The following is a 14433-nucleotide window of genomic DNA, read 5'->3' on the forward strand; positions in this document are numbered from 1 at the left end:
AAACACTTCATAGATATGGTTGAGTCCTTATGATCAGGCTACACTTCACCTGGTAGAGCAGACTTTGGTGGAAGGTTACTAGATACAGTGTATGAGAAGGAACTTGAACAGTGTGGCAAATTTCCCCTCAGTATTTCTGGCAGTTTAAGCCTTGATGGGTGGAGCAATGTACACAATGATCCAGTAATATGTGCCTCTGACAACAGAAGATGGGGTTGCATATCTCTCAGAAACAATAGATACATCAGGAAATGCCCACACCGAATATTTAAAAGAAGTGGCAGTGAAAGCTGTAGTAAACTGAACAAAAATTCAATTGTCACGTGCGTAGTTTTGCCACAGACAATGCTGCAAACGTAGCAAAGATGAGAAGATACTTAGAAGAAGAAACAGAAGGATGCTCCCTCACATATGGCTGCAGTGCCCATTTAATGCATCTTTTAGCCAGACTTAAGTACGTCTTCTCCAGGAATAAAAGTGTAGTTGAAGTCTCAAAATACTTCCATGACAACCATTTTGCTTCAGTTTCACTGAAGAGAGCAGGAGGATCTAAACTAATTCTCCCTCAAGATGTTTGATGGAATTCTGTGGTTGATTGTCTTGAACAATTTATTAAGAACTGGCCTATTCTCATAAAACGTCGTGAAGAAAACCGTGATAAAAGAGATGGAAGTATCTCATCCAAAGTATCTAACATTGGATTAAAGAGGAATGTAGAGAATATGCTCAGTATACTGAAGCCTATATCTATAGTCTTAAACAAACTTCAGAGAAATTGTTGCTGCATTGCTGATGCTGTCGAAATTTGGAAGGCACTTCAAGAGACATTGAAGAAAGAAATACCTCACCAGAAAGTTAAACTGTAGGCAATAAAGAAGTGAATGAATCAAGCATTAACTCCACCCTCATTTTCTTGCGAACATTCTCAACCCCAGATATAAAAGGTAGATGCCTAACTTCTGAAGAAGATGCTGCTGCCATAGGCATCTCAAAAAATCACACCTCAGTTATGCCAGTTGTAATAAGTTTCAGGGCTGGAGCAGAACCATTTAAACCGTACATGTTTACTGATGATGTTTTGAACAAAGTCACTCCCCTGAATTGGTGGGAATCATTAGCCAGGCACCTTGAAACAGAGTTCCTTCAGTTGCTAACCAACTTTTCGCAGCAGTAGCTTCCTCTGCAGGCCCAGAGAAAATATTGTCATAATTTGGTATTATTCACTTAAAGCTAAGAAATTGACTGGGGAATTGAAAAAGCAGCAACACTCTTATTTCTGTTTCAGTCTATCAATAAAAATGACAGTGGGAGTGGGGAAGATGAGAGCTAGTTGTAGAAGTTTAAGGACAGCTTACATTTAGTGATGTGATGACTTGTCTGTTAGAGTTAATAAAATTTGAAAATTAAAAAAAAAAAGTTTAAGGACAGCCATAAGCTGGCAACACAGGAGACTGTTTCACATTTACAATTGCAGCATTTAAGATTTAGTTTAATAAAATATAAGCACTATTGTGTGTGTGTGTGTGTGTGTGTGTGTGTGTGATTTAGTTAGTTCTTACCATTCCTAATGTACTCATGCTGCATCTGCAGTTTGACACAGGTAATGAGTATTATGTACTATATCCTAAATTAATAAAAATCAAGTTATCTAAAAAATTACACCAAGTATACCCTCCTAGATGTTGTAAAATGCTGAATTGAGTTGTAAATTAACACATTTTAGTGATCAGATTTGCACCATTGTTTAAGAAATATGTGAAGTAGTATCAGTGGGAAACTTGATTTAAATCACCAAGAGAAAATTGATTTATATCATGATTTAAATTGCCTTGATTTAAATCAATCCACCCTGCTCGAAACATATCCTCATATGTTTAGACCCATGTGTGTAAGGTACCGTCTAAGAAAAGCTATCTTGTGTGTACCAATTAAACTGCAAATTAAAGCCTGAAGCTAATATCAAGGCTCTAACAATGTCACACCACAAAAGCAAAGAAATACCATAGAATAAAAATGCTGTAGTGGGGGAGGAAGGGCACTGGTTCCAGTTGCAGGGGACCAAAGCTTGAATCTGGAGTTGGGAACGAAACAGTTCTGCTCTACTAAAAATGTCAACAGATTCTGCATAATAACTAGGCTATAGACTTAAAGTTGGGCTGAGGAGATACTGCAAAACTTCAAGATGATGCTTTCTGAAACAGTTGTGATTACAAGGAGTATTTTTCTGAAATGAAAACTAAATGTATTCAGTTAAATTCAGCCATCTGCCACTTGACTCAGGTCTGATCTCGGAAGCCGTCAGACCTGAATAACCCAAGGGAGATAGAACATGAGTGGTGAGTAAGATTAGAGTGACATATTTATGGAGACTGAATTATAGATGAGTTTCTGTATAAACCAGATGGGTTCAACTGTACCATACATCCTTCACATAGCACATATGGATCTCATAATATGGCAATTGCACTTGATTATTCAGTGACTTCAGGGCTGTTAATCTTGCACTTTTGTCAGCCCTGGAGACTTAAATTCTCTATCAACGGAATAGGTATAAACACACAGTACAAGATGATCATGGATCAGCTGGGCATAGGGGCATTCCAGACACACCCTCTAAGCCAGGAGCTTGGGAGGGGGGTTGGCATAGGGATGTCCCTAAGTAAGAGGGATCTCTGGTGGCCAGTTAACCCAGATTTAATGTCAGTGTGTCCTAACCTGGAGGGACCAACCAGTCTGTCCTAACGAAGAAAGATGAGAAAGTTTCAGTCTCCACAAGACCAGGTAGTAATGTGGGGAGCTTTACCTACCCAGATATCTGTTGGAAACATAATACAGCTAAAACACAAAATGTCTAATAATTTTTGCATGTAGTGGGGATGACAGTTTCAGAAGGTAGAGGAAATAACCAGGGGGACAGCCATTTTAGACTGAATTCCACCTAACAAGGAGGTATTGGTTCAAATCTGAAGGTTGAAAGCAGTTTGGGTGAGAGTTATGAAATGATAGATTGCTCTTATTCTGCTGCTCTCACTTCCTCCTTTTCTTAGTATCATAGAAACGTAGGGCTGGAAGGATCGCAAGAACTCAAGTTCAGTCCCTGTGCTGATGCAGGACCAGGTAAACCTGATTCAAGCAATGGACTTTTTTTTTTTTTTTTTAAAAAGCAGATTTCAAACAAACTTAAAACTGGTAGGTAAGGTTCCATGGGAAGAAAATCAAAGGGAAAAAATAAAGCTGGAAGTTTCTCAGAAAGACAGAATTAAAGGAACAAGAGCAAACTATCCCAATGCAAAGGAAAGATAAGAATAGTAAGAGGCAGAAATGTCTCCATCAGGAGCTCTCTAATGACCTGAGAAATCAAGAAAGGAGTCCTACAAAAAGTGGAAACAGAAAAATTGCTAAGGATGAGAATACTATTTAGATAAATTATATGTATTCCAATCGACAGGGCTTGATGAAATTCACCTTAGGGTACCTAAGGACCTAGCTGAAGGATTCTTGGAACTATTTGCGACAATCTTTGAGAACTCATGAGGACCCAGCAGACTGGAGAAGGGCAAACATAGTACCTGGTCTTTAAAAAGGGGAACAAAGATGACCCAGGGAATTATAGACAATTCAGTTTAACTTCAATACCTGGAAAGATACCAGAACAAAATTAAACAATCAATTTGTAAATACGTAGAGGATAATAGGATTATAGCAACAGCAAATCATGCCAAGCCAATCTAATTTTCTTCTTTGACCGGGTTATTGGCCTAGTGGATGGGGGGAAAGCAGTAGATGTGATAGATCTTGATTTTAGTAAGGCTTTTGACACAATCCCACATGACATTCTCATAAGCAAACTAGGGAAATGTGGTTTAGATGAAATTACAATAAGGTGAGTGCACAACTTGTTGAAAGACCGTACTCAAAGAGTAATTATCAATGATTGGCTGCCAAACTGAGGTGACATATCGAGTGAGATCTGTCCTGAGTCCAGTGCTACTCAGTACTTTCATTAGTGACTTGGATAATGGAGTAGAGGAGATGCTTATAAAGTCTGCAGATGACACCAAACTGGGAGCCGGAATTCAAAACAATTTTGACAAATTGGAGAAGTGGTCTGAAATCAACAAGAAATGCAAAGTACTACACTTAGGAAGGAAAAATCAAATGTACAACTACAAAATGGGGAATAACTGGCAGTAGTACTCCTGAAAAGGATCTGGGAGTTATAGTAGATCACATATTGAATGAGAGTCTGCAATGGGATGCATTTGCAAAAAAGATTAATATTGTGGGATATTAACAGGAGTGTTGTATGTAAGACAGGAGATAATTGTCCTTTTGTACTCAGCACTGGCGAAGGCTCAGCTGGAGTATAGTGTCCAGTTCTGGGTGCCACACTTTAAGATAGATATGAACAAATTGGAGAGCCCAGAGAAGAAATAAAAAATTATAAAAGATTTAGAAAACTTGAACTATGAGGAAATGTTGAAAATACTGGGCAGAAGATGACTGAGGAGGCACCTGATAAATCTTCAAATGTTTTAAAGTTTGTTATAAAAAGGACTGATCGATTGTTCTCCAGGTCCTCTGAAGATACAACAACAAGCAGTAATGGGCTTAATCTGCAGCAAGGGATAGATGTTAAGTATCTTTATAGTTAGAAAGTTTTTCCTAAGCACTGGAATAGGCTTCTAAAGGAGTTTGTGGGATCACCATCATTGGATATTTTTAAGAACAGGTTAGACCAGCGGTTCTCAACCTTTTTTTCCCCGAGTACCACTCGGGCCAGGTACAGTCGGGTAAAGTACCACTTGACCCAACTGTACCCGACCCGAGTACAACTCGGGGAAAAAAAAAAGGGAGGGGACTTGCGGCGGGGTTGCGCGGCAGCAGCGGGAGGGATTTGCGGCGGGGTTTCGCGGCGGCGAGGAGAGACGGGCAGTGGGGTTTCACGGCGGAAACAATGCCCGCCGCCGAAACCCTTCCGCCGTTTCCCCATTTTCGGCGGCACAGTTTCGCACGGGCGGGTGGGAGGGCCCTTCCGGCGCCGGCGGATTCAGCGGCGCGTGTAACACCCAGCCTTCCGGTAAGTACCACCGGTGGTATACCACCGGTTGAGAACCACTGGGTTAGACAAACACTTGTCAGGGATGGGCTAGGTATACTTGGTCTTGCCTCAGCATATGTGGCTGGACAAAAATGACCTCTCAAGGTCCCTTCAAGCCCTACATTTCTATATGTTCATTCAGGCCTAGGCTTTCCTACTAAGACTAACGGGGTTGTCAATCAGTGACAACTGTGACAGTGAAAATTATACAATGTGGATACCGCTCCCCTAGGAAATGAATTGAGACCATCGACTTATTTCACACAGGCCACTAGATTTTGCGATGCTCAGAAACTCATCAAATAAGAAGTTCAGTTGATAGCACCATAATAGACCAATATATGACAGTGCTAGCGCTACTGAGTACGTTTTATGATGTGCTACATTTTTTCGTGTACAACCGTACACATGCATTCTCAGTGCGTAATTATACAATGACAATGTTTCACCATGTCCTTATTATATTTCAGATATCGCAGCTACCTCTCCCTAAGTGTTCACTAATAAGATTATATGTGCAAATATGCCTGTCCCTCATGGCCTCTGATATGACTGAATATACGGACTCTCTCAAAACAGAGCCCACAGCACTGTGTATGTGCCTAATATTTGAATGAGTATTACAAAAAACCCACCATCCTCCCCATGAGACTCTTCTGTCTTCACACTGCAGCGCTTCAGCTCCAGAACAAACGTTTCTTTAAAGTGTATGCTAATTTTTAACTGGCTGCATCTGATCAGCAGCTTAGTCCCTCAGCTCTCAGGTGCTGATAGAAATATCACCCACTTGAGTGACAAGACTTACTGCCAGACTTGCAAGCAACAGAATGTGCCATTCGTTGAAGAGTTTAAAATCATGGTTATTGTCTGTCTACCAAACATGGCTAAGATCAATGGACATAATAGACTCCACTCACATCCTGCAGACCTGCTATATACCGTACAGTGCGAAAACACAACCTAATCATTCCAAAGACTGTACTTTTTGACGTAATACACCTTTCTTATGAAGTCTTTGCCCATGTTTCAATGGGCATCTCAATAATAACCCCCTCCATTTTCACCACAACATTTTCAGGAATTCAACTGTACAAATCCCATGGCAGGACTAAGTCCCTGAACATTATGCTGGAAATGCACTGGGAAAAGCAAACGGATTGTGACCACAATCTTTAGGAAGCACAACGGTGACGATATATAGGCCGTTTTCTATGTATTGCTATGCCACTTCAAGGTGAATCTGATGCGACTTTACTTGCAGGAAGGTGCAACTTAATAATGATTCTCTATCCCAATGGCAAGAATGTTACAGTCATCTGAACACGGTTTGGACAGGCTCTGAGCAGTAGGGAGACAGGTGGGACTCCAGCAATCACACTGAAATGTGGGTGTGATGTGATGGTGCAGAAATCTCTAAGGAGGTGAGATCAGACATATAAAGAGGGACAATAACTATCTATAAATATATGAAGGGATTAAACATCCAGGATGAAAGGAAGTAGAGAACAAGAACAAGGAAGTAAAAATAGTTACAAGAATGAAATGCTTGCAAGCTGCATGGAAACTTTTTAAAAATACCATAAGCGAGGTTCAAACTATATGTTAACCTCAAATTTAAAAAAAACAAAACAAAACAAAAAAACCACACAGTAAGAAGACCAAAAATATGCCCTCGTGACTAACCAAGAGTAAAAGAGGTGGTTAGAGACAAAGACTTTAAAAACTGGAAATCAAATCCTACTGAGGAAAATAGACTCCAGCAAGTCAAGTGTAAAAGCATACTGGCCAAAAAAGAATTTGAAGAACCACCACCAAAAAGCACAATTTTTTAAAGTACATTGGAAGTCTGCCAAACAATCAGTGGGGCCATTGAATGATCCAGTTACTAAAGGAACACTCAAAGAAGACAAGGCTATTAAGGAGAAGCTAAATGAATTCTTTGCATTAGTCTTCACTGCAGAAGAGGTGAGGGAGATTTCCACATGTGAGCCATTCTTTTTAGGTGACAAATTTGAGGAACTGTCCCAGATTGAGGTGTCAGTAGGAGGTGGTTTTGGAACAAATTGATATATCAAACAGTAATAACTTACCAGGACCAGATGATATTCACCCAAGAGTTCTGAAGGAACTCAAATATGAAATTACAGAACTACTAACTGTGGTATGTAATCTATCACTTAAATCAGCCTCTGTACCAGATGACTGGCAGATAGCTAATGTGGTGCTGATTTTTTTTAAAAAAGGGTCTAGAAGTGATCCTGGCAATTACTGGCCAATAAACGTAACTTCAGTAGCAGGAAAACTGGATGAAACTAGAGTAAAGAACAGAATTATCAGCCAGACATGAACATGATATGTTGGGGAAGAGTCAACTCAGCTTTAGTATAGAGAAATCATGCCTCACCAATCTATTAGAATTCTTTGAGGGGGCCAACGAACATGTGGAGAAGGGTGATCCAATAGATAGTGTACTTGGACTTTCAGAACCTTTAATAAAGTCCACCACCAAAGGCTCTTAAGCAAAGTAGGCAGTCATGGGAGAAGAGGGAAGGTCCTCTCATGGCTCAAACTGGTTTAAAGACAGGAAACAAAGGATAGGGATAAATGGTCAGTTTTCACAGCAGAAAAGTAAATAGCAGGGTCCCCCAAGGATCTATACTGGGATCAATGCTGTTCAACATATTTATAAATGAGCTGGAAAAAGGGGTAAACAGTGAGGTGAAAAAATTTGCAGATGAAACACAGTTACTCAAGATATGCAAGTCCAGAACTAACTGCAAAGAGTTACAAAGGGATCTCACAAAACTAGGTGACTGGGCAACAAAGTGGCAGATGAAATTCAATGTTGATAAATGCAAAGTAATGCACATTGGAAAACATAATCCCAACTATACATACAAAATGATGGGGTCTAAATAAGCTGTTACCACTCAAAGAGATCTTGGAGTCATGAAGGATAATTCTCTGAAAACATCCACTCAGTGAGCAGTGGCGGTCTAAAAGGCTAATAGAATGTTAGAACCATTGGGAAAGAGATAGATAATAAGACAGAAGATCTCATCGTGCTACTATATAAATCCATAGTACAGCCACACCCTAAATACTGCATGAAGTTCTGGTCACCCCATCTAAAAAAAAAAGATATATTAGAATAGGAAAAAGTACAGAGAAGGGCAACAAAATGTTTAGGGGTATGGAGCAGCTTCAGTATAAGGAGAGATGAAAGACTGGGACTGTTCAGCTTAGAAGAGATGACTAATGGGGGGATATGATCAAGGTCTATAAAATAATGACTGGTGTGGAGAAAGCGACTAGGGAAGTGTTATTTACCCCTTCACATAACAAAAGAACCAGGGGTCATCCAATGAAATAAATAGCAGGTTTTAAATAAACATAAGGATGTACTTCTTCACACAATGCACAATCAACCTGTGGAACTCATTACCCGGGGAGGTTATGAAGGCCAAAAGTATAACTGAGTTCAAAAAAGAATTAGATAAATTCATGGAGGATAGGTCCATCAATGGCTGTTAGACTGAATATCAGAATAAGTAGACTGAATATCAGTAGTATCAGAATAAGTAGACTGAATATCAGAATAAGTTTCCCAGCTGAGAGATCCATCAGTCTGAGTTATAAGTTCCCAAAAAAAGGTGGAAGCCCATGAATTGAAAATGAATTGCAGGGAACTACCCTGCACTGGCGAGGAAATGGGCTAGAATGATCTAATAGGCTTTTTCCATTAGAAATTGCTATGGATGTCTGAAGCAATAATAGTTTAATAAAGTTAGGGAGAAATAATGCTTATTAGTTTTTCTGAGAAATATGTCCAAATATGAATAGCTATAGCCCTGCTAAGTCAATAGTGTTTTACGCCTGTGATGTGACATGACCAGGGCAGTACTGTCATCATAATGCAACCACAAAGGTACTTCCAGTCCACTATGACTATGGCAACCCTCTCAATGCTCTTATTTCCTTGCAATGATCTATGACTGCTACAAGAGCTCAACCATCCTGGGACTGGGGATACCACAGCACATCTGTGCCTGCTAAATATGCACATCTAAATAAATACTACTAAACATGCAGCGGTAGAATACAGTCTAATGGCAAGGTTAATCTGATCTACTGTGTCAGAGTCCATTTTGCTGTACTGTGCTGCAAGATATTAACAAGTACACCTGCTTGTATCATATTAGCCCGTTACATATAAAGTTTAGATGGTAAAGAAATGAATAGTGAGATAGAAGCAGAGAGAGATCATTTATTGCCTTATCATCTAAGCATTGTCCAGGGATTAAAATCACTCAGAGAGGTGGCTGATGATGCAGTCAGCCCAGCAAAGAAGTTTGTGGGTTGAGAGATAGAGTGCCAAGGGTGAAGGAAGAGAGCAGTGAACAGTTCTTCCTCCTTTCAGTCACCTAAAAACCCTTCTATAGATTTATGTTGCTATAGCTGCTCAGTTTCCTTGTACTAAGATGCCTCGAGAAGAAACAGCACACTGTGCTGAGCTCACCAGATACTTTTCCATATTAATGGCATCGCTGCCAGGATGAGCTACAATGGTCCCTCGCCCGTAACCAGGCTGGGCTGCGGCCAGCTAAGCAGTAACATCTCCTACTCTGACCCCATAAACCCGTTAAGTGGATTCCATAAACTCCTGCCAGGTGTGGTATGCTTTCGACAAGATTATGATTCAGAAACACAGCAGGTGGGCCTAGACTGACAGCTTCTAATGAATATTAATATTCTTTAGTCCTCCATATGGCAAGAGACAGAGGGTGCAAGGATAAGGTGGGTGCATGCATCCATCCATCCTGATCTTCTGGCATTCTCTCCCATTCCCTTTGCATTTACTCACAGCAAAGCTTTAGTACCTACTGATTATTATTTTATAAAAATAATACTAACTAGTCATTAGCAAAATTGAATGAGCTTCTGTATCAGAATGATACAGAATGAGCTTCTGTATCAACTCCTGATCCACAGTACAAACAAGGATAAATCAGTTTGAATATATCAGTTCACCTCTTTACTGCCCTCAAACACACAGACAAGTAAATAAAGAAAAAATGAATAAATAAAGCCTGACTAGAAAAAGAACATCTATACAGGATGTATCTAGAGAAACAGGCACATTGCAGTCCACAGAGAGCATAGCAACAAGGTAAAGTGTGTGTGTAGTTCTTCAGAAAGGGTACAAGATCAACTACTTCATGAATAATGCTTCGGGTATTTATAAATCTCTAGGGACCTACTTCAAGTCCAGCTTGCGGTCTCTGAAGATAAATGATTTTCAAGATATTAGGCTAGTCTCTTTGATAGACAGCATCCTGTATCCCAAAACTGCCTATGTAATTGCTAATTTTTAACTCTTCTCTGACTCTGTTTAGGATATTCAAGAAGATTTAGAGAAGAGAGGGAGGCATGATTCTCCATTCAGACCAGTTTCAACTGGTGTAACTCCACTGTCTTCAGAGTTACTCTTGATTTACATTGCTGTAAGTGACAGCAGAATCAGGATCAAAAGGTAGTTAGCTAGTTTACAGGGAAGCATCTGCAATTCAGGAATGAAACAGGGAGGGCTGAAGTAGTATCTTCCATCACCATATGAGCCAGCAGATAAATATACATCATTAGATTCTAATGCTGCCACCCTCTTAACATGCAGGATGACAAAAATGAAATAGTAAAGAAACTGCAGGAGAGGGAAGCACTAAGAATCACGGGAGGTGAAGTGATGAAATACTACCCCTGTTTTCCCCCCCACTCCCCTTCAAAAAAAATCTATGATCTCACGTTGGCAGTGTTCCCAGCATGCTTGACCTCAGGGGATATATCAGTAAGCTGATGCAGTAGGAGTAGCAGACCTTGACATTTAATATCTGCTCCTCCTTGTAAATCTTATCTAATCCAAAATATTTCAGGAGGAAAAAAAATAAATAAAAAGCAGCCAAGATAAGCACAGTTCAGTTATACGAAGTCATGCTAGCTACAGAAACAGCCATATCAGGAAAGGGTTAGCTATTCATTTGGTCAAGTTAAGCAAGTCACCGTTATGGCTAGCATAGCTTCCCCCCCCCCGGTGGTTCATAAACGTGTGCATGGGAACTGTGAATTGGGGAGATTGCAGCCAATTCGCTTTCATAGAATCATGGAAGATTAGGGTTGGAAGGGACCTCAGGAGTTCATCTAGTCCAGCCCTGTGCTCAAAGCAGGACCAACCCCAACTAAATTATCCCAGCCAGGACTTTGTCAAACTGCAGCTTAAAAACCTCTAAGGATGGAGATTCCACCACCTCCCTAGGTAACCCATTCCAGTGCTTCACCACCCTCCTAGTGAAAACATTCTTCCTAATATCCAACCTAGACCTCCCCCACTGAACTTGAGACCGTTGCTCCTTGTTCTGTCATCTGCTACCACTGAAAACAGCCTAGCTCCATCCTCCCTGGAACCCCCTTTTCAGGTAGTTAAAGGCTGCTATCATAGCTTTTACTATGTCTTGACCATTTCAGCAGCGAACCCATTTTTAAAGTACTGTTTCTCTAGCTATTTCACCTATAGATGAATGGTTCTTTTTCTAGCACGGCTTTATTTATTTGTTTACTTGTTTATTTTACAGGTAGTGCTGGGGATCAGTCAGATCATAATAGCTGTGTTCTTTTACCAAGATGGCTCACGTCGTGACCAGAATGCTCATTGCACAAAGATTGCCCGCTTCCCCCTCCCCCCCACAAAAGCAAAAATGACTTCTCAGTGGACAGGGGCTATCCTTTACACACTCCTATTCACACGGTAGCAGTGAATGAGGACTTACATAAGTGTTCATTAGAATCACAACATATTGCTGCTGTCCAGTCGTCAGCTCCTTTTGTGCTAACATATCCAGCCAACAGGAATAACATATACTCGGGCCTTATCTGCAGTAGATAATTTATTACCTGTTTCTCAGCAATAAGTTCATGCTGCACTGGTGCTACTAACAGCATTGTAACCAGCATGCCATCTAACCCACTTCTTGACATGGCAGTAAAGACACCTTGACATGGTAGTAAAGACACACAGCTTTAGTAGCACCATTGCTAAAAAACAGGGAAGAAGTTTCCTGTTCTAGATGCACCCTCACAGGGCTGTTTAATATAGGATTCCCAGATCCTTGGAGTCAGGGACATACAGTCAGGAGCCTGGTCTCAGCAGTTAGTCAGAACAGCAGACAATGGTGTAACACACAGTTGACTGTAAGGAAGTACATCAAGAATTCAAAGGGGAAGAGGACAGGATTCCATTCTCAGGGACTACAAGGAAGACACTCCTTGAGGACCTCAAAATTATGGTGATTCTGGGCCCCTTTTAACCTTAATCAACCCCTACATCCTGCAGTCTCACTATATGACACCTCAAGCTTGTCTCCTTTGCACACCAGCAACCAACTCAGGAGGGAGAAAGATAGCACATACATTTATAAATACACTCAGACTTAATTGAAACATAGCACTTCCAACCTAAAAGCAACTGTGCAGAACACGTGCTTGACAAAAACGTCTTTGGTTACGCCAATTTACCAAACACCTCAGTTTATTGCTGCTGCAACAGATATTTACTGCCTCATTTAAAATCGACTAAATCCGCTTCACTTTAAATGTTTGGTATGTTTTCTGCTAGTGAAGTCTCCTCCTCCCCTTTCTTCCAAGGTAGACTCAGTCCTCATCTTTAACCATTACAGTGATTTACTGAACAGACTGCTGCAGTTTTAGAACTAAAAGCATTTTCTTTTGGAGCAAAACCACTAATTGTTACATCCTGTATCCAGTAATTCAGCAGTGACACCAAACAGATTATTCTATTTGTCTCCTCAAAAAATTCTTCTGTGTGTGCCTCAAACTGTGGGGCTGATCTCCCTGGCACAAGGCTTTGATCTCTTGACAGGAGGTTAGAGCAAACTCAAGGAAAACAGAATGAGAGGAATCTGCTTAACACTTTTCACTATTAGCATCACAAAAAGCTCATGGCCAGAATTTTCCCTTTCAGAAATGTTCACTAGTCCTGTGCACCTCAATGTTTGGGTGCCCAATCTGAGATACCTCAAAGGTTCTAAGGATCCTCCAGCTCCCACTGAAGTCAACCACACCCCTTCCCAGTCTCCCTGCCTCCAGGGAGGACAAATGCTTCCTCATCTGCTTTCTGAAAAAGAGCCTTTTGCAAGTGGTTCTTCCCCCTGGAAACCAAGCTTCCCTTTATATTTTACCTTGGCAGTTGTCTCCCTATGCCTCCACCCTGGCTTCGCTGCTCAAAGGAGAGGGTCTTCACAGCAGTACTTTGGAGAAGGCAGAGAACTCCCTTAACCTCATAGTTGATCCCCTTAGTAGGTACAGTCTGAGCAACCTCAATGGCAAATTCACAGGGCAGCTGCTTCCATGCTCAGAATAGGAACATTGCATTCAGAATGTAGAGCAGCACTTGGGCCAGATTCCCTTAGTGCCAGAGGTTTCCCCCAGCACTTACCACACCATACCAGACTGCCGCTCCTGCAGGCACTGACTTAGCTGCCTCCCACTTCACTACACAATGGATTAGGGAAACGCAAGGGCACAAACACACACCCCCCTTTGGCATTGAGTAGGGGAGCATGGCCTAGTGGTCACACTGCAGTCTATGACTGACAGAGGAGCTCTGGGGAGGAGACTCCCAGTTCCTAGGCCTCACCAGCAGGTAAGGATGAGGAACACTATTCCCCTTTCTGAATAGTCCAAGGGTGGGGTTCTACACACCCTCAGCTATGCCAGAATTATAGCCTACTCCTGAGGCTGTAGACTACAAGTCCACTACAGCTCTGCCACCTAAATGAGCCCCCTCCTCTCTCTTTTAAGTGCTCCACTGGATGGAGCATTAGTTGCAGGTGTGTCAGGGCAATGCTGGCTGGGCCCAGAATGAGCCCTTAACCCTTGGTTTCCCAGTGTGGGTTTGTACAGCACATCACAGGAGGTCAACATGGTGGTTTTAGAACCTGACACTAGCCTATTTTGGTATTTAATAAGAGATTCTCTTATTACCCTCTTAAAAACATATTTCCATCATGGAGCAGCTCTTTTATTCAGTCCCTTAAGAAACCAGAGATATCAGTGTTAGAGAAAGAAACCGTGCCCCCCAGCAAGTTCCACCAAGGTACTCTCCACCAACTACGGCAGGGAGTGAGGTCAGGAAAGGAGACAAATCCACTGGGGGCTGTTCACCAGGGACAGACATGGGGCAATCAGTAGGTCTCTTGAGGGATGCTTCCAGCAGATGTTTTGGTTTCCACAATAATACAGGGAATTTCCAAAGGGAGTGA

At 41.3% G+C, this 14433-nt stretch overlaps 1 protein-coding gene across 1 annotated transcript in view; it reads right to left on the minus strand.

Annotated features, from left to right (window-relative positions):
- The window catches only part of GFOD1 (Gfo/Idh/MocA-like oxidoreductase domain containing 1), a 109387-nt gene that overhangs the window by 65802 nt on the left and 29152 nt on the right, over nt 1–14433 (minus strand). The window lies entirely within an intron of this gene.

This window comes from Emydura macquarii, unplaced genomic scaffold, assembly GCF_026122565.2.
Source record: "Emydura macquarii macquarii isolate MOO-44397 ecotype Brisbane River unplaced genomic scaffold, CSIRO-AGI_Emac_v2 contig_2890, whole genome shotgun sequence".
NCBI lineage: Eukaryota > Metazoa > Chordata > Testudines > Chelidae > Emydura > Emydura macquarii.